General features: G+C 39.2%; 21 non-coding genes across 21 annotated transcripts; all 21 read right to left on the bottom strand.

Moving 5' to 3' along the window:
* Nucleotides 1-476: 476 nt before the first annotated feature.
* trnal-caa (transfer RNA leucine (anticodon CAA)) lies at nt 477-588 on the bottom strand. Its single transcript has 2 exons — nt 551-588; nt 477-522 (listed from the first exon to the last, which is right to left on the bottom strand). It is a non-coding gene; the product is annotated as a tRNA-Leu (tRNA).
* Nucleotides 589-1,134: 546 nt separating this feature from the next.
* Nucleotides 1,135-1,246, bottom strand: trnal-caa (transfer RNA leucine (anticodon CAA)). The gene is made up of 2 exons: nt 1,209-1,246; nt 1,135-1,180 (listed from the first exon to the last, which is right to left on the bottom strand). It is a non-coding gene; the product is annotated as a tRNA-Leu (tRNA).
* Nucleotides 1,247-1,792: 546 nt separating this feature from the next.
* trnal-caa (transfer RNA leucine (anticodon CAA)) lies at nt 1,793-1,904 on the bottom strand. Its single transcript has 2 exons — nt 1,867-1,904; nt 1,793-1,838 (listed from the first exon to the last, which is right to left on the bottom strand). It is a non-coding gene; the product is annotated as a tRNA-Leu (tRNA).
* A 546-nt stretch (nt 1,905-2,450) lies between these two features.
* On the bottom strand, nt 2,451-2,562 carry trnal-caa (transfer RNA leucine (anticodon CAA)). Its single transcript has 2 exons — nt 2,525-2,562; nt 2,451-2,496 (listed from the first exon to the last, which is right to left on the bottom strand). It is a non-coding gene; the product is annotated as a tRNA-Leu (tRNA).
* Nucleotides 2,563-3,108: 546 nt separating this feature from the next.
* trnal-caa (transfer RNA leucine (anticodon CAA)) lies at nt 3,109-3,220 on the bottom strand. The gene is made up of 2 exons: nt 3,183-3,220; nt 3,109-3,154 (listed from the first exon to the last, which is right to left on the bottom strand). It is a non-coding gene; the product is annotated as a tRNA-Leu (tRNA).
* A 546-nt stretch (nt 3,221-3,766) lies between these two features.
* On the bottom strand, nt 3,767-3,878 carry trnal-caa (transfer RNA leucine (anticodon CAA)). Its single transcript has 2 exons — nt 3,841-3,878; nt 3,767-3,812 (listed from the first exon to the last, which is right to left on the bottom strand). It is a non-coding gene; the product is annotated as a tRNA-Leu (tRNA).
* Nucleotides 3,879-4,424: 546 nt separating this feature from the next.
* On the bottom strand, nt 4,425-4,536 carry trnal-caa (transfer RNA leucine (anticodon CAA)). The gene is made up of 2 exons: nt 4,499-4,536; nt 4,425-4,470 (listed from the first exon to the last, which is right to left on the bottom strand). It is a non-coding gene; the product is annotated as a tRNA-Leu (tRNA).
* Nucleotides 4,537-5,082: 546 nt separating this feature from the next.
* Nucleotides 5,083-5,194, bottom strand: trnal-caa (transfer RNA leucine (anticodon CAA)). Its single transcript has 2 exons — nt 5,157-5,194; nt 5,083-5,128 (listed from the first exon to the last, which is right to left on the bottom strand). It is a non-coding gene; the product is annotated as a tRNA-Leu (tRNA).
* Nucleotides 5,195-5,740: 546 nt separating this feature from the next.
* Nucleotides 5,741-5,852, bottom strand: trnal-caa (transfer RNA leucine (anticodon CAA)). The gene is made up of 2 exons: nt 5,815-5,852; nt 5,741-5,786 (listed from the first exon to the last, which is right to left on the bottom strand). It is a non-coding gene; the product is annotated as a tRNA-Leu (tRNA).
* Nucleotides 5,853-6,398: 546 nt separating this feature from the next.
* trnal-caa (transfer RNA leucine (anticodon CAA)) lies at nt 6,399-6,510 on the bottom strand. The gene is made up of 2 exons: nt 6,473-6,510; nt 6,399-6,444 (listed from the first exon to the last, which is right to left on the bottom strand). It is a non-coding gene; the product is annotated as a tRNA-Leu (tRNA).
* Nucleotides 6,511-7,464: 954 nt separating this feature from the next.
* On the bottom strand, nt 7,465-7,576 carry trnal-caa (transfer RNA leucine (anticodon CAA)). The gene is made up of 2 exons: nt 7,539-7,576; nt 7,465-7,510 (listed from the first exon to the last, which is right to left on the bottom strand). It is a non-coding gene; the product is annotated as a tRNA-Leu (tRNA).
* Nucleotides 7,577-8,122: 546 nt separating this feature from the next.
* On the bottom strand, nt 8,123-8,234 carry trnal-caa (transfer RNA leucine (anticodon CAA)). Its single transcript has 2 exons — nt 8,197-8,234; nt 8,123-8,168 (listed from the first exon to the last, which is right to left on the bottom strand). It is a non-coding gene; the product is annotated as a tRNA-Leu (tRNA).
* Nucleotides 8,235-8,780: 546 nt separating this feature from the next.
* trnal-caa (transfer RNA leucine (anticodon CAA)) lies at nt 8,781-8,892 on the bottom strand. The gene is made up of 2 exons: nt 8,855-8,892; nt 8,781-8,826 (listed from the first exon to the last, which is right to left on the bottom strand). It is a non-coding gene; the product is annotated as a tRNA-Leu (tRNA).
* A 546-nt stretch (nt 8,893-9,438) lies between these two features.
* trnal-caa (transfer RNA leucine (anticodon CAA)) lies at nt 9,439-9,550 on the bottom strand. The gene is made up of 2 exons: nt 9,513-9,550; nt 9,439-9,484 (listed from the first exon to the last, which is right to left on the bottom strand). It is a non-coding gene; the product is annotated as a tRNA-Leu (tRNA).
* A 546-nt stretch (nt 9,551-10,096) lies between these two features.
* On the bottom strand, nt 10,097-10,208 carry trnal-caa (transfer RNA leucine (anticodon CAA)). Its single transcript has 2 exons — nt 10,171-10,208; nt 10,097-10,142 (listed from the first exon to the last, which is right to left on the bottom strand). It is a non-coding gene; the product is annotated as a tRNA-Leu (tRNA).
* Nucleotides 10,209-10,754: 546 nt separating this feature from the next.
* Nucleotides 10,755-10,866, bottom strand: trnal-caa (transfer RNA leucine (anticodon CAA)). The gene is made up of 2 exons: nt 10,829-10,866; nt 10,755-10,800 (listed from the first exon to the last, which is right to left on the bottom strand). It is a non-coding gene; the product is annotated as a tRNA-Leu (tRNA).
* A 546-nt stretch (nt 10,867-11,412) lies between these two features.
* On the bottom strand, nt 11,413-11,524 carry trnal-caa (transfer RNA leucine (anticodon CAA)). The gene is made up of 2 exons: nt 11,487-11,524; nt 11,413-11,458 (listed from the first exon to the last, which is right to left on the bottom strand). It is a non-coding gene; the product is annotated as a tRNA-Leu (tRNA).
* Nucleotides 11,525-12,070: 546 nt separating this feature from the next.
* trnal-caa (transfer RNA leucine (anticodon CAA)) lies at nt 12,071-12,182 on the bottom strand. The gene is made up of 2 exons: nt 12,145-12,182; nt 12,071-12,116 (listed from the first exon to the last, which is right to left on the bottom strand). It is a non-coding gene; the product is annotated as a tRNA-Leu (tRNA).
* A 546-nt stretch (nt 12,183-12,728) lies between these two features.
* On the bottom strand, nt 12,729-12,840 carry trnal-caa (transfer RNA leucine (anticodon CAA)). The gene is made up of 2 exons: nt 12,803-12,840; nt 12,729-12,774 (listed from the first exon to the last, which is right to left on the bottom strand). It is a non-coding gene; the product is annotated as a tRNA-Leu (tRNA).
* A 546-nt stretch (nt 12,841-13,386) lies between these two features.
* On the bottom strand, nt 13,387-13,498 carry trnal-caa (transfer RNA leucine (anticodon CAA)). Its single transcript has 2 exons — nt 13,461-13,498; nt 13,387-13,432 (listed from the first exon to the last, which is right to left on the bottom strand). It is a non-coding gene; the product is annotated as a tRNA-Leu (tRNA).
* A 1,188-nt stretch (nt 13,499-14,686) lies between these two features.
* trnal-caa (transfer RNA leucine (anticodon CAA)) lies at nt 14,687-14,799 on the bottom strand. The gene is made up of 2 exons: nt 14,761-14,799; nt 14,687-14,732 (listed from the first exon to the last, which is right to left on the bottom strand). It is a non-coding gene; the product is annotated as a tRNA-Leu (tRNA).
* Nucleotides 14,800-14,925: the final 126 nt, after the last annotated feature.

Below are 14,925 nucleotides of genomic sequence, written 5' to 3'. Positions count from 1 at the left end.
ATATATTATTTGTTGTCTCATAATTAATTCCATTTCTATTTCTAGTCTAGTCATTCCAAAAGAGCATTTGTCAGAAGTGTGAGTAGATCCCGCACCTCCATTGGGGAATCAGAAAACTCAGCAACTGAGAGGGGTGAAAATTCTTGAGTTTGGCGCCTTGGAGCACTGTGCCTTTTTGACATATTCACCCAAATAACTGAAGTGCAATTCTCACAGTGAAGTTGGTCAGATGGAAAAAATAAAGGATCCAAATATATATATTTTTGATTGTCTCATAATTAGTTACAATTGTATTTCTAGTCTGCTCACTACAAAAGAGTCTTTGTCAGAAGTCCGATTTGAATCCAAGGCTACATTTGGAGGCTGGAAAGGACAGTTTTATCACTAGAGCTGGTTAGAAGCGAAGGAAAGTGTCCAAACTGTAGAATTAAATCTCTAAACGTTGATTGCAAGTCAGTTGACTTCAAAAGAACCATTGTCAGAAGTGGGATTTGAACCCACGCCTCCATTTGGAGACCAGAAACCTCAGCAACTGAGAAGGGGGATGTGTCTTGAGTCTGGCGCCTTAGACCACTCGGCCATTCTGACATATTCTGCAAATAGTTGAGGTGAAATTCTATCAGTGAAGTTCTTCAGATGTCATAATAAAGGATGTAAAATATATTATTTGTTGTCTCATAATTAATTCCATTTCTATTTCTAGTCTAGTCATTCCAAAAGAGCATTTGTCAGAAGTGTGAGTAGATCCCGCACCTCCATTGGGGAATCAGAAAACTCAGCAACTGAGAGGGGTGAAAATTCTTGAGTTTGGCGCCTTGGAGCACTGTGCCTTTTTGACATATTCACCCAAATAACTGAAGTGCAATTCTCACAGTGAAGTTGGTCAGATGGAAAAAATAAAGGATCCAAATATATATATTTTTGATTGTCTCATAATTAGTTACAATTATATTTCTAGTCTGCTCACTACAAAAGAGTCTTTGTCAGAAGTCCGATTTGAACCCAAGGCTACATTTGGAGGCTGGAAAGGACAGTTTTATCACTAGAGCTGGTTAGAAGCGAAGCAAAGTGTCCAAACTGTAGAATTTACTCTCTAAACGTTGATTCCAAGTCAGTTGACTTCAAAAGATCCATTGTCAGAAGTGGGATTTGAACCCACGCCTCCATTTGGAGACCAGAAACCTCAGCAACTGAGAAGGGGGATGTGTCTTGAGTCTGGCGCCTTAGACCACTCGGCCATTCTGACATATTCTGCAAGTAGTTGAGGTGCAATTCTATCAGTGAAGTTGTTCAGATGGCATAATAAAGGATGTAAAATATATTATTTGTTGTCTCATAATTAATTCCATTTCTATTTCTAGTCTAGTCATTCCAAAAGAGCATTTGTCAGAAGTGTGAGTAGATCCCGCACCTCCATTGGGGTATCAGAAAACTCAGCAACTGAGAGGGGTGAAAATTCTTGAGTTTGGCGCCTTGGAGCACTGTGCCTTTTTGACATATTCACCCAAATAACTGAAGTGCAATTCCCACAGTGAAGTTGGTCAGATGGAAAAAATAAAGGATCCAAATATATATATTTTTGATTGTCTCATAATTAGTTACAATTGTATTTCTAGTCTGCTCACTAAAAAAGAGTCTTTGTCAGAAGTCAGATTTGAACCCAAGGCTACATTTGGAGGCTGGAAAGGACAGTTTCATCACTAGAGTTGGTTAGAGGCTAAGTAAAGTGTCCAAACTGTAGAATTTACTCTCTAAACGTTGATTCCAAGTCAGCTGACTTCAAAAGATCCATTGTCAGAAGTGGGATTTGAACCCACGCCTCCATTTGGAGACCAGAAACCTCAGCAACTGAGAAGGGGGATGTGTCTTGAGTCTGGCGCCTTAGACCACTCGGCCATTCTGACATATTCTACAAGTAATTGAGATGCAATTCTATCAGTGAAGTTCTTCAGATGTCATAATAAAGGATGTAAAATATATTATTTGTTGTCTCATAATTAATTCCATTTCTATTTCTAGTCTAGTCATTCCAAAAGAGCATTTGTCAGAAGTGTGAGTAGATCCCGCACCTCCATTGGGGAATCAGAAAACTCAGCAACTGAGAGGGGTGAAAATTCTTGAGTTTGGCGCCTTGGAGCACTGTGCCTTTTTGACATATTCACCCAAATAACTGAAGTGCAATTCTCACAGTGAAGTTGGTCAGATGGAAAAAATAAAGGATCCAAATATATATATTTTTGATTGTCTCCTAATTAGTTACAATTGTATTTCTAGTCTGCTCACTACAAAAGAGTCTTTGTCAGAAGTCCGATTTGAATCCAAGGCTACATTTGGAGGCTGGAAAGGACAGTTTTATCACTAGAGCTGGTTAGAAGCGAAGGAAAGTGTCCAAACTGTAGAATTAAATCTCTAAACGTTGATTGCAAGTCAGTTGACTTCAAAAGAACCATTGTCAGAAGTGGGATTTGAACCCACGCCTCCATTTGGAGACCAGAAACCTCAGCAACTGAGAAGGGGAATGTGTCTTGAGTCTGGCGCCTTAGACCACTCGGCCATTCTGACATATTCTGCAAATAGTTGAGGTGAAATTCTATCAGTGAAGTTCTTCAGATGTCATAATAAAGGATGTAAAATATATTATTTGTTGTCTCATAATTAATTCCATTTCTATTTCTAGTCTAGTCATTCCAAAAGAGCATTTGTCAGAAGTGTGAGTAGATCCCGCACCTCCATTGGGGAATCAGAAAACTCAGCAACTGAGAGGGGTGAAAATTCTTGAGTTTGGCGCCTTGGAGCACTGTGCCTTTTTGACATATTCACCCAAATAACTGAAGTGCAATTCTCACAGTGAAGTTGGTCAGATGGAAAAAATAAAGGATCCAAATATATATATTTTTGATTGTCTCATAATTAGTTACAATTGTATTTCTAGTCTGCTCACTACAAAAGAGTCTTTGTCAGAAGTCAGATTTGAACCCAAGGCTACATTTGGAGGCTGGAAAGGACAGTTTTATCACTAGAGCTGGTTAGAAGCGAAGCAAAGTGTCCAAACTGTAGAATTAAATCTCTAAACATTGATTGCAAGTCAGTTGACTTCAAAAGAACCACTGTCAGAAGTGGGATTTGAACCCACGCCTCCATTTGGAGACCAGAAACCTCAGCAACTGAGAAGGGGGATGTGTCTTGAGTCTGGCGCCTTAGACCACTCGGCCATTCTGACACATTCAGCAAGTAGTTGAGGTGCAATTCTATCAGTGAAGTTGTTCAGATGGCATAATAAAGGATGTAAAATATATTATTTGTTGTCTCATAATTAATTCCATTTCTATTTCTAGTCTAGTCATTCCAAAAGAGCATTTGTCAGAAGTGTGAGTAGATCCCGCACCTCCATTGGGGAATCAGAAAACTCAGCAACTGAGAGGGGTGAAAATTCTTGAGTTTGGCGCCTTGGAGCACTGTGCCTTTTTGACATATTCACCCAAATAACTGAAGTGCAATTCTCACAGTGAAGTTGGTCAGATGGAAAAAATAAAGGATCCAAATATATATATTTTTGATTGTCTCATAATTAGTTACAATTGTATTTCTAGTCTGCTCACTACAAAAGAGTCTTTGTCAGAAGTCCGATTTGAATCCAAGGCTACATTTGGAGGCTGGAAAGGACAGTTTTATCACTAGAGCTGGTTAGAAGCGAAGGAAAGTGTCCAAACTGTAGAATTAAATCTCTAAACGTTGATTGCAAGTCAGTTGACTTCAAAAGAACCATTGTCAGAAGTGGGATTTGAACCCACGCCTCCATTTGGAGACCAGAAACCTCAGCAACTGAGAAGGGGGATGTGTCTTGAGTCTGGCGCCTTAGACCACTCGGCCATTCTGACATATTCCGCAAAGAGTTGAGGTGAAATTCTATCAGTGAAGTTCTTCAGATGTCATAATAAAGGATGTAAAATATATTATTTGTTGTCTCATAATTAATTCCATTTCTATTTCTAGTCTAGTCATTCCAAAAGAGCATTTGTCAGAAGTGTGAGTAGATCCCGCACCTCCATTGGGGTATCAGAAAACTCAGCAACTGAGAGGGGTGAAAATTCTTGAGTTTGGCGCCTTGGAGCACTGTGCCTTTTTGACATATTCACCCAAATAACTGAAGTGCAATTCCCACAGTGAAGTTGGTCAGATGGAAAAAATAAAGGATCCAAATATATATATTTTTGATTGTCTCATAATTAGTTACAATTGTATTTCTAGTCTGCTCACTAAAAAAGAGTCTTTGTCAGAAGTCAGATTTGAACCCAAGGCTACATTTGGAGGCTGGAAAGGACAGTTTCATCACTAGAGTTGGTTAGAGGCTAAGTAAAGTGTCCAAACTGTAGAATTTACTCTCTAAACGTTGATTCCAAGTCAGCTGACTTCAAAAGATCCATTGTCAGAAGTGGGATTTGAACCCACGCCTCCATTTGGAGACCAGAAACCTCAGCAACTGAGAAGGGGGATGTGTCTTGAGTCTGGCGCCTTAGACCACTCGGCCATTCTGACATATTCTGCAAGTAGTTGAGGTGCAATTCTATCAGTGAAGTTGTTCAGATGGCATAATAAAGGATGTAAAATATATTATTTGTTGTCTCATAATTAATTCCATTTCTATTTCTAGTCTAGTCATTCCAAAAGAGCATTTGTCAGAAGTGTGAGTAGATCCCGCACCTCCATTGGGGTATCAGAAAACTCAGCAACTGAGAGGGGTGAAAATTCTTGAGTTTGGCGCCTTGGAGCACTGTGCCTTTTTGACATATTCACCCAAATAACTGAAGTGCAATTCCCACAGTGAAGTTGGTCAGATGGAAAAAATAAAGGATCCAAATATATATATTTTTGATTGTCTCATAATTAGTTACAATTGTATTTCTAGTCTGCTCACTAAAAAAGAGTCTTTGTCAGAAGTCAGATTTGAACCCAAGGCTACATTTGGAGGCTGGAAAGGACAGTTTCATCACTAGAGTTGGTTAGAGGCTAAGTAAAGTGTCCAAACTGTAGAATTTACTCTCTAAACGTTGATTCCAAGTCAGCTGACTTCAAAAGATCCATTGTCAGAAGTGGGATTTGAACCCACGCCTCCATTTGGAGACCAGAAACCTCAGCAACTGAGAAGGGGGATGTGTCTTGAGTCTGGCGCCTTAGACCACTCGGCCATTCTGACATATTCTACAAGTAATTGAGATGCAATTCTATCAGTGAAGTTGTTCAGATGGCATAATAAAGGATGTAAAATATATTATTTGTTGTCTCATAATTAATTCCATTTCTATTTCTAGTCTAGTCATTCCAAAAGAGCATTTGTCAGAAGTGTGAGTAGATCCCGCACCTCCATTGGGGAATCAGAAAACTCAGCAACTGAGAGGGGTGAAAATTCTTGAGTTTGGCGCCTTGGAGCACTGTGCCTTTTTGACATATTCACCCAAATAACTGAAGTGCAATTCTCACAGTGAAGTTGGTCAGATGGAAAAAATAAAGGATCCAAATATATATATTTTTGATTGTCTCCTAATTAGTTACAATTGTATTTCTAGTCTGCTCACTACAAAAGAGTCTTTGTCAGAAGTCCGATTTGAATCCAAGGCTACATTTGGAGGCTGGAAAGGACAGTTTTATCACTAGAGCTGGTTAGAAGCGAAGGAAAGTGTCCAAACTGTAGAATTAAATCTCTAAACGTTGATTGCAAGTCAGTTGACTTCAAAAGAACCATTGTCAGAAGTGGGATTTGAACCCACGCCTCCATTTGGAGACCAGAAACCTCAGCAACTGAGAAGGGGAATGTGTCTTGAGTCTGGCGCCTTAGACCACTCGGCCATTCTGACATATTCTGCAAATAGTTGAGGTGAAATTCTATCAGTGAAGTTCTTCAGATGTCATAATAAAGGATGTAAAATATATTATTTGTTGTCTCATAATTAATTCCATTTCTATTTCTAGTCTAGTCATTCCAAAAGAGCATTTGTCAGAAGTGTGAGTAGATCCCGCACCTCCATTGGGGAATCAGAAAACTCAGCAACTGAGAGGGGTGAAAATTCTTGAGTTTGGCGCCTTGGAGCACTGTGCCTTTTTGACATATTCACCCAAATAACTGAAGTGCAATTCTCACAGTGAAGTTGGTCAGATGGAAAAAATAAAGGATCCAAATATATATATTTTTGATTGTCTCATAATTAGTTACAATTGTATTTCTAGTCTGCTCACTACAAAAGAGTCTTTGTCAGAAGTCAGATTTGAACCCAAGGCTACATTTGGAGGCTGGAAAGGACAGTTTTATCACTAGAGCTGGTTAGAAGCGAAGCAAAGTGTCCAAACTGTAGAATTAAATCTCTAAACATTGATTGCAAGTCAGTTGACTTCAAAAGAACCACTGTCAGAAGTGGGATTTGAACCCACGCCTCCATTTGGAGACCAGAAACCTCAGCAACTGAGAAGGGGGATGTGTCTTGAGTCTGGCGCCTTAGACCACTCGGCCATTCTGACACATTCAGCAAGTAGTTGAGGTGCAATTCTATCAGTGAAGTTGTTCAGATGGCATAATAAAGGATGTAAAATATATTATTTGTTGTCTCATAATTAATTCCATTTCTATTTCTAGTCTAGTCATTCCAAAAGAGCATTTGTCAGAAGTGTGAGTAGATCCCGCACCTCCATTGGGGAATCAGAAAACTCAGCAAGTGAGAGGGGTGAAAATTCTTGAGTTTTGCGCCTTGGAGCACTGTGCCTTTTTGACATATTCACCCAAATAACTGAAGTGCAATTCTCACAGTGAAGTTGGTCAGATGGAAAAAATAAAGGATCCAAATATATATATTTTTGATTGTCTCATAATTAGTTACAATTGTATTTCTAGTCTGCTCACTACAAAAGAGTCTTTGTCAGAAGTCTGATTTGAATCCAAGGCTACATTTGGAGGCTGGAAAGGACAGTTTTATCACTAGAGCTGGTTAGAAGCGAAGGAAAGTGTCCAAACTGTAGAATTAAATCTCTAAACGTTGATTGCAAGTCAGTTGACTTCAAAAGAACCATTGTCAGAAGAGGGATTTGAACCCACGCCTCCATTGGGGAATCAGAAAACTCAGCAACTGAGAGGGGTGAAAATTCTTGAGTTTGGCGCCTTGGAGCACTGTGCCTTTTTGACATATTCACCCAAATAACTGAAGTGCAATTCTCACAGTGAAGTTGGTCAGATGGAAAAAATAAAGGATCCAAATATATATATTTTTGATTGTCTCATAATTAGTTACAATTGTATTTCTAGTCTGCTCACTACAAAAGAGTCTTTGTCAGAAGTCAGATTTGAACCCAAGGCTACATTTGGAGGCTGGAAAGGACAGTTTTATCACTAGAGCTGGTTAGAAGCGAAGCAAAGTGTCCAAACTGTAGAATTAAATCTCTAAACATTGATTGCAAGTCAGTTGACTTCAAAAGAACCACTGTCAGAAGTGGGATTTGAACCCACGCCTCCATTTGGAGACCAGAAACCTCAGCAACTGAGAAGGGGGATGTGTCTTGAGTCTGGCGCCTTAGACCACTCGGCCATTCTGACACATTCAGCAAGTAGTTGAGGTGCAATTCTATCAGTGAAGTTGTTCAGATGGCATAATAAAGGATGTAAAATATATTATTTGTTGTCTCATAATTAATTCCATTTCTATTTCTAGTCTAGTCATTCCAAAAGAGCATTTGTCAGAAGTGTGAGTAGATCCCGCACCTCCATTGGGGAATCAGAAAACTCAGCAAGTGAGAGGGGTGAAAATTCTTGAGTTTGGCGCCTTGGAGCACTGTGCCTTTTTGACATATTCACCCAAATAACTGAAGTGCAATTCTCACAGTGAAGTTGGTCAGATGGAAAAAATAAAGGATCCAAATATATATATTTTTGATTGTCTCATAATTAGTTACAATTGTATTTCTAGTCTGCTCACTACAAAAGAGTCTTTGTCAGAAGTCCGATTTGAATCCAAGGCTACATTTGGAGGCTGGAAAGGACAGTTTTATCACTAGAGCTGGTTAGAAGCGAAGGAAAGTGTCCAAACTGTAGAATTAAATCTCTAAACGTTGATTGCAAGTCAGTTGATTTCAAAAGAACCATTGTCAGAAGAGGGATTTGAACCCACGCCTCCATTTGGAGACCAGAAACCTCAGCAACTGAGAAGGGGGATGTGTCTTGAGTCTGGCGCCTTAGACCACTCGGCCATTCTGACATATTCCGCAAAGAGTTGAGGTGAAATTCTATCAGTGAAGTTCTTCAGATGTCATAATAAAGGATGTAAAATATATTATTTGTTGTCTCATAATTAATTCCATTTCTATTTCTAGTCTAGTCATTCCAAAAGAGCATTTGTCAGAAGTGTGAGTAGATCCCGCACCTCCATTGAGGAATCAGAAAACTCAGCAACTGAGAGGGGTGAAAATTCTTGAGTTTGGCGCCTTGGAGCACTGTGCCTTTTTGACATATTCACCCAAATAACTGAAGTGCAATTCTCACAGTGAAGTTGGTCAGATGGAAAAAATAAAGGATCCAAATATATATATTTTTGATTGTCTCATAATTAGTTACAATTGTATTTCTAGTCTGCTCACTACAAAAGAGTCTTTGTCAGAAGTCCGATTTGAATCCAAGGCTACATTTGGAGGCTGGAAAGGACAGTTTTATCACTAGAGCTGGTTAGAAGCGAAGGAAAGTGTCCAAACTGTAGAATTAAATCTCTAAACGTTGATTGCAAGTCAGTTGACTTCAAAAGAACCATTGTCAGAAGTGGGATTTGAACCCACGCCTCCATTTGGAGACCAGAAACCTCAGCAACTGAGAAGGGGGATGTGTCTTGAGTCTGGCGCCTTAGACCACTCGGCCATTCTGACATATTCTGCAAATAGTTGAGGTGAAATTCTATCAGTGAAGTTCTTCAGATGTCATAATAAAGGATGTAAAATATATTATTTGTTGTCTCATAATTAATTCCATTTCTATTTCTAGTCTAGTCATTCCAAAAGAGCATTTGTCAGAAGTGTGAGTAGATCCCGCACCTCCATTGGGGAATCAGAAAACTCAGCAACTGAGAGGGGTGAAAATTCTTGAGTTTGGCGCCTTGGAGCACTGTGCCTTTTTGACATATTCACCCAAATAACTGAAGTGCAATTCTCACAGTGAAGTTGGTCAGATGGAAAAAATAAAGGATCCAAATATATATATTTTTGATTGTCTCATAATTAGTTACAATTGTATTTCTAGTCTGCTCACTACAAAAGAGTCTTTGTCAGAAGTCAGATTTGAACCCAAGGCTACATTTGGAGGCTGGAAAGGACAGTTTTATCACTAGAGCTGGTTAGAAGCGAAGCAAAGTGTCCAAACTGTAGAATTAAATCTCTAAACATTGATTGCAAGTCAGTTGACTTCAAAAGAACCACTGTCAGAAGTGGGATTTGAACCCACGCCTCCATTTGGAGACCAGAAACCTCAGCAACTGAGAAGGGGGATGTGTCTTGAGTCTGGCGCCTTAGACCACTCGGCCATTCTGACACATTCAGCAAGTAGTTGAGGTGCAATTCTATCAGTGAAGTTGTTCAGATGGCATAATAAAGGATGTAAAATATATTATTTGTTGTCTCATAATTAATTCCATTTCTATTTCTAGTCTAGTCATTCCAAAAGAGCATTTGTCAGAAGTGTGAGTAGATCCCGCACCTCCATTGGGGAATCAGAAAACTCAGCAACTGAGAGGGGTGAAAATTCTTGAGTTTGGCGCCTTGGAGCACTGTGCCTTTTTGACATATTCACCCAAATAACTGAAGTGCAATTCTCACAGTGAAGTTGGTCAGATGGAAAAAATAAAGGATCCAAATATATATATTTTTGATTGTCTCATAATTAGTTACAATTGTATTTCTAGTCTGCTCACTACAAAAGAGTCTTTGTCAGAAGTCCGATTTGAACCCAAGGCTACATTTGGAGGCTGGAAAGGACAGTTTTATCACTAGAGCTGGTTAGAGGCGAAGTAAAGTGTCCAAACTGTAGAATTTACTCTCTAAACGTTGATTCCAAGTCAGTTGACTTCAAAAGATCCATTGTCAGAAGTGGGATTTGAACCCACGCCTCCATTTGGAGACCAGAAACCTCAGCAACTGAGAAGGGGGATGTGTCTTGAGTCTGGCGCCTTAGACCACTCGGCCATTCTGACATATTCTACAAGTAATTGAGATGCAATTCTATCAGTGAAGTTGTTCAGATGGCATAATAAAGGATGTAAAATATATTATTTGTTGTCTCATAATTAATTCCATTTCTATTTCTAGTCTAGTCATTCCAAAAGAGCATTTGTCAGAAGTGTGAGTAGATCCCGCACCTCCATTGGGGAATCAGAAAACTCAGCAACTGAGAGGGGTGAAAATTCTTGAGTTTGGCGCCTTGGAGCACTGTGCCTTTTTGACATATTCACCCAAATAACTGAAGTGCAATTCTCACAGTGAAGTTGGTCAGATGGAAAAAATAAAGGATCCAAATATATATATTTTTGATTGTCTCCTAATTAGTTACAATTGTATTTCTAGTCTGCTCACTACAAAAGAGTCTTTGTCAGAAGTCCGATTTGAATCCAAGGCTACATTTGGAGGCTGGAAAGGACAGTTTTATCACTAGAGCTGGTTAGAAGCGAAGGAAAGTGTCCAAACTGTAGAATTAAATCTCTAAACATTGATTGCAAGTCAGTTGACTTCAAAAGAACCATTGTCAGAAGTGGGATTTGAACCCACGCCTCCATTTGGAGACCAGAAACCTCAGCAACTGAGAAGGGGAATGTGTCTTGAGTCTGGCGCCTTAGACCACTCGGCCATTCTGACATATTCTGCAAATAGTTGAGGTGAAATTCTATCAGTGAAGTTCTTCAGATGTCATAATAAAGGATGTAAAATATATTATTTGTTGTCTCATAATTAATTCCATTTCTATTTCTAGTCTAGTCATTCCAAAAGAGCATTTGTCAGAAGTGTGAGTAGATCCCGCACCTCCATTGGGGAATCAGAAAACTCAGCAACTGAGAGGGGTGAAAATTCTTGAGTTTGGCGCCTTGGAGCACTGTGCCTTTTTGACATATTCACCCAAATAACTGAAGTGCAATTCTCACAGTGAAGTTGGTCAGATGGAAAAAATAAAGGATCCAAATATATATATTTTTGATTGTCTCATAATTAGTTACAATTGTATTTCTAGTCTGCTCACTACAAAAGAGTCTTTGTCAGAAGTCAGATTTGAACCCAAGGCTACATTTGGAGGCTGGAAAGGACAGTTTCATCACTAGAGTTGGTTAGAAGCTAAGTAAAGTGTCCAAACTGTAGAATTTACTCTCTAAACGTTGATTCCAAGTCAGCTGACTTCAAAAGAACCACTGTCAGAAGTGGGATTTGAACCCACGTCTCCATTTGGAGACCAGAAACCTCAGCAACTGAGAAGGGGGATGTGTCTTGAGTCTGGCGCCTTAGACCACTCGGCCATTCTGACATATTCCGCAAATAGTTGAGGTGAAATTCTATCAGTGAAGTTCTTCAGATGTCATAATAAAGGATGTAAAATATATTATTTGTTGTCTCATAATTAATTCCATTTCTATTTCTAGTCTAGTCATTCCAAAAGAGCATTTGTCAGAAGTGTGAGTAGATCCCTCACCTCCATTGGGGAATCAGAAAACTCAGCAACTGAGAGGGGTGAAAATTCTTGAGTTTGGCGCCTTGGAGCACTGTGCCTTTTTGACATATTCACCCAAATAACTGAAGTGCAATTCTCACAGTGAAGTTGGTCAGATGGAAAAAATAAAGGATCCAAATATATATATTTTTGATTGTCTCATAATTAGTTACAATTATATTTCTAGTCTGCTCACTACAAAAGAGTCTTTGTCAGAAGTCCGATTTGAACCCAAGGCTACATTTGGAGGCTGGAAAGGACAGTTTTATCACTAGAGCTGGTTAGAAGCGAAGCAAAGTGTCCAAACTGTAGAATTTACTCTCTAAACGTTGATTCCAAGTCAGTTGACTTCAAAAGATCCATTGTCAGAAGTGGGATTTGAACCCACGCCTCCATTTGGAGACCAGAAACCTCAGCAACTGAGAAGGGGGATGTGTCTTGAGTCTGGCGCCTTAGACCACTCGGCCATTCTGACATATTCTGCAAGTAGTTGAGGTGCAATTCTATCAGTGAAGTTGTTCAGATGGCATAATAAAGGATGTAAAATATATTATTTGTTGTCTCATAATTAATTCCATTTCTATTTCTAGTCTAGTCATTCCAAAAGAGCATTTGTCAGAAGTGTGAGTAGATCCCGCACCTCCATTGGGGAATCAGAAAACTCAGCAACTGAGAGGGGTGAAAATTCTTGAGTTTGGCGCCTTGGAGCACTGTGCCTTTTTGACATATTCACCCAAATAACTGAAGTGCAATTCTCACAGTGAAGTTGGTCAGATGGAAAAAATAAAGGATCCAAATATATATATTTTTGATTGTCTCATAATTAGTTACAATTGTATTTCTAGTCTGCTCACTACAAAAGAGTCTTTGTCAGAAGTCCGATTTGAATCCAAGGCTACATTTGGAGGCTGGAAAGGACAGTTTTATCACTAGAGCTGGTTAGAAGCGAAGGAAAGTGTCCAAACTGTAGAATTAAATCTCTAAACGTTGATTGCAAGTCAGTTGACTTCAAAAGAACCATTGTCAGAAGTGGGATTTGAACCCACGCCTCCATTTGGAGACCAGAAACCTCAGCAACTGAGAAGGGGGATGTGTCTTGAGTCTGGCGCCTTAGACCACTCGGCCATTCTGACATATTCCGCAAATAGTTGAGGTGAAATTCTATCAGTGAAGTTCTTCAGATGTCATAATAAAGGATGTAAAATATATTATTTGTTGTCTCATAATTAATTCCATTTCTATTTCTAGTCTAGTCATTCCAAAAGAGCATTTGTCAGAAGTGTGAGTAGATCCCGCACCTCCATTGGGGAATCAGAAAACTCAGCAACTGAGAGGGGTGAAAATTCTTGAGTTTGGCGCCTTGGAGCACTGTGCCTTTTTGACATATTCACCCAAATAACTGAAGTGCAATTCTCACAGTGAAGTTGGTCAGATGGAAAAAATAAAGGATCCAAATATATATATTTTTGATTGTCTCATAATTAGTTACAATTGTATTTCTAGTCTGCTCACTACAAAAGAGTCTTTGTCAGAAGTCCGATTTGAATCCAAGGCTACATTTGGAGGCTGGAAAGGACAGTTTTATCACTAGAGCTGGTTAGAAGCGAAGGAAAGTGTCCAAACTGTAGAATTAAATCTCTAAACGTTGATTGCAAGTCAGTTGACTTCAAAAGAACCATTGTCAGAAGTGGGATTTGAACCCACGCCTCCATTTGGAGACCAGAAACCTCAGCAACTGAGAAGGGGGATGTGTTTTGAGTCTGGCGCCTTAGACCACTCGGCCATTCTGACATATTCCGCAAATAGTTGAGGTGAAATTCTATCAGTGAAGTTCTTCAGATGTCATAATAAAGGATGTAAAATATATTATTTGTTGTCTCATAATTAATTCCATTTCTATTTCTAGTCTAGTCATTCCAAAAGAGCATTTGTCAGAAGTGTGAGTAGATCCCGCACCTCCATTGGGGAATCAGAAAACTCAGCAACTGAGAGGGGTGAAAATTCTTGAGTTTGGCGCCTTGGAGCACTGTGCCTTTTGACATATTCACCCAAATAACTGAAGTGCAATTCTCACAGTGAAGTTGGTCAGATGGAAAAATAAAGGATCCAAATATATATATTTTTGATTGTCTCATAATTAGTTACAATTATATTTCTAGTCTGCTCACTACAAAAGAGTCTTTGTCAGAAGTCCGATTTGAACCCAAGGCTACATTTGGAGGCTGGAAAGACAGTTTTATCACTAGAGCTGGTTAGAAGCGAAGCAAAGTGGTCCAAACTGTAGAATTTACTCTCTAAACGTTGATTCCAAGTCAGTTGACTTCAAAAGATCCATTGTCAGAAGTGGGATTTGAACCCCACGCCTCCATTTGGAGACCAGAAACCTCAGCAACTGAGAAGGGGGATGTGTATTGAGTCTGGCGCCTTAGACCACTCGGCCATTCTGACATATTCTGCAAGTAGTTGAGGTGCAATTCTATCAGTGAAGTTGTTCAGATGGCATAATAAAGGATGTAAAATATATTATTTGTTGTCTCATAATTAATTCCATTTCTATTTCTAGTCTAGTCATTCCAAAAGAGCATTTGTCAGAAGTGTGAGTAGATCCCGCACCTCCATTGGGAATCAGAAAACTCAGCAACTGAGAGGGGTGAAAATTCTTGAGTTTGGCGCCTTGGAGCACTGTGCCTTTTTGACATATTCACCCAAATAACTGAAGTGCAATTCTCACAGTGAAGTTGGTCAGATGGAAAAAATAAAGGATCCAAATATATATATTTTTGATTGTCTCATAATTAGTTACAATTGTATTTCTAGTCTGCTCACTACAAAAGAGTCTTTGTCAGAAGTCCGATTTGAATCAAGGCTACATAGGACAGTTTTATCACTAGAGCTGGTTAGAAGCGAAGGAAAGTGTCCAAACTGTAGAATTAAATCTCTAAACGTTGATTGCAAGTCAGTTGACTTGAAAAGAACCATTGTCAGAAGTGGGATTTGAACCCACGCCTCCATTTGGAGACCAGAAACCTCAGCAACTGAGAAGGGGGATGTGTCTTGAGTCTGGCGCCTTAGACCACTCGGCCCATTCTGACACATATTCCGCAAATAGTTGAGGTGAAATTCTATCAGTGAAGTTCTTCAGATGTCATAATAAAGGATGTAAAATATATTATTTGTTTTCTCATAATTAATTCCATTTCTATTTCTAGTCTAGTCAT

This window comes from Carassius auratus, chromosome 45 (genome assembly GCF_003368295.1).
Source record: "Carassius auratus strain Wakin chromosome 45, ASM336829v1, whole genome shotgun sequence".
NCBI classification, from domain to species: Eukaryota; Metazoa; Chordata; class Actinopteri; order Cypriniformes; family Cyprinidae; genus Carassius; species Carassius auratus.
This window is presented reverse-complemented; position numbering and strand designations above follow the sequence as displayed.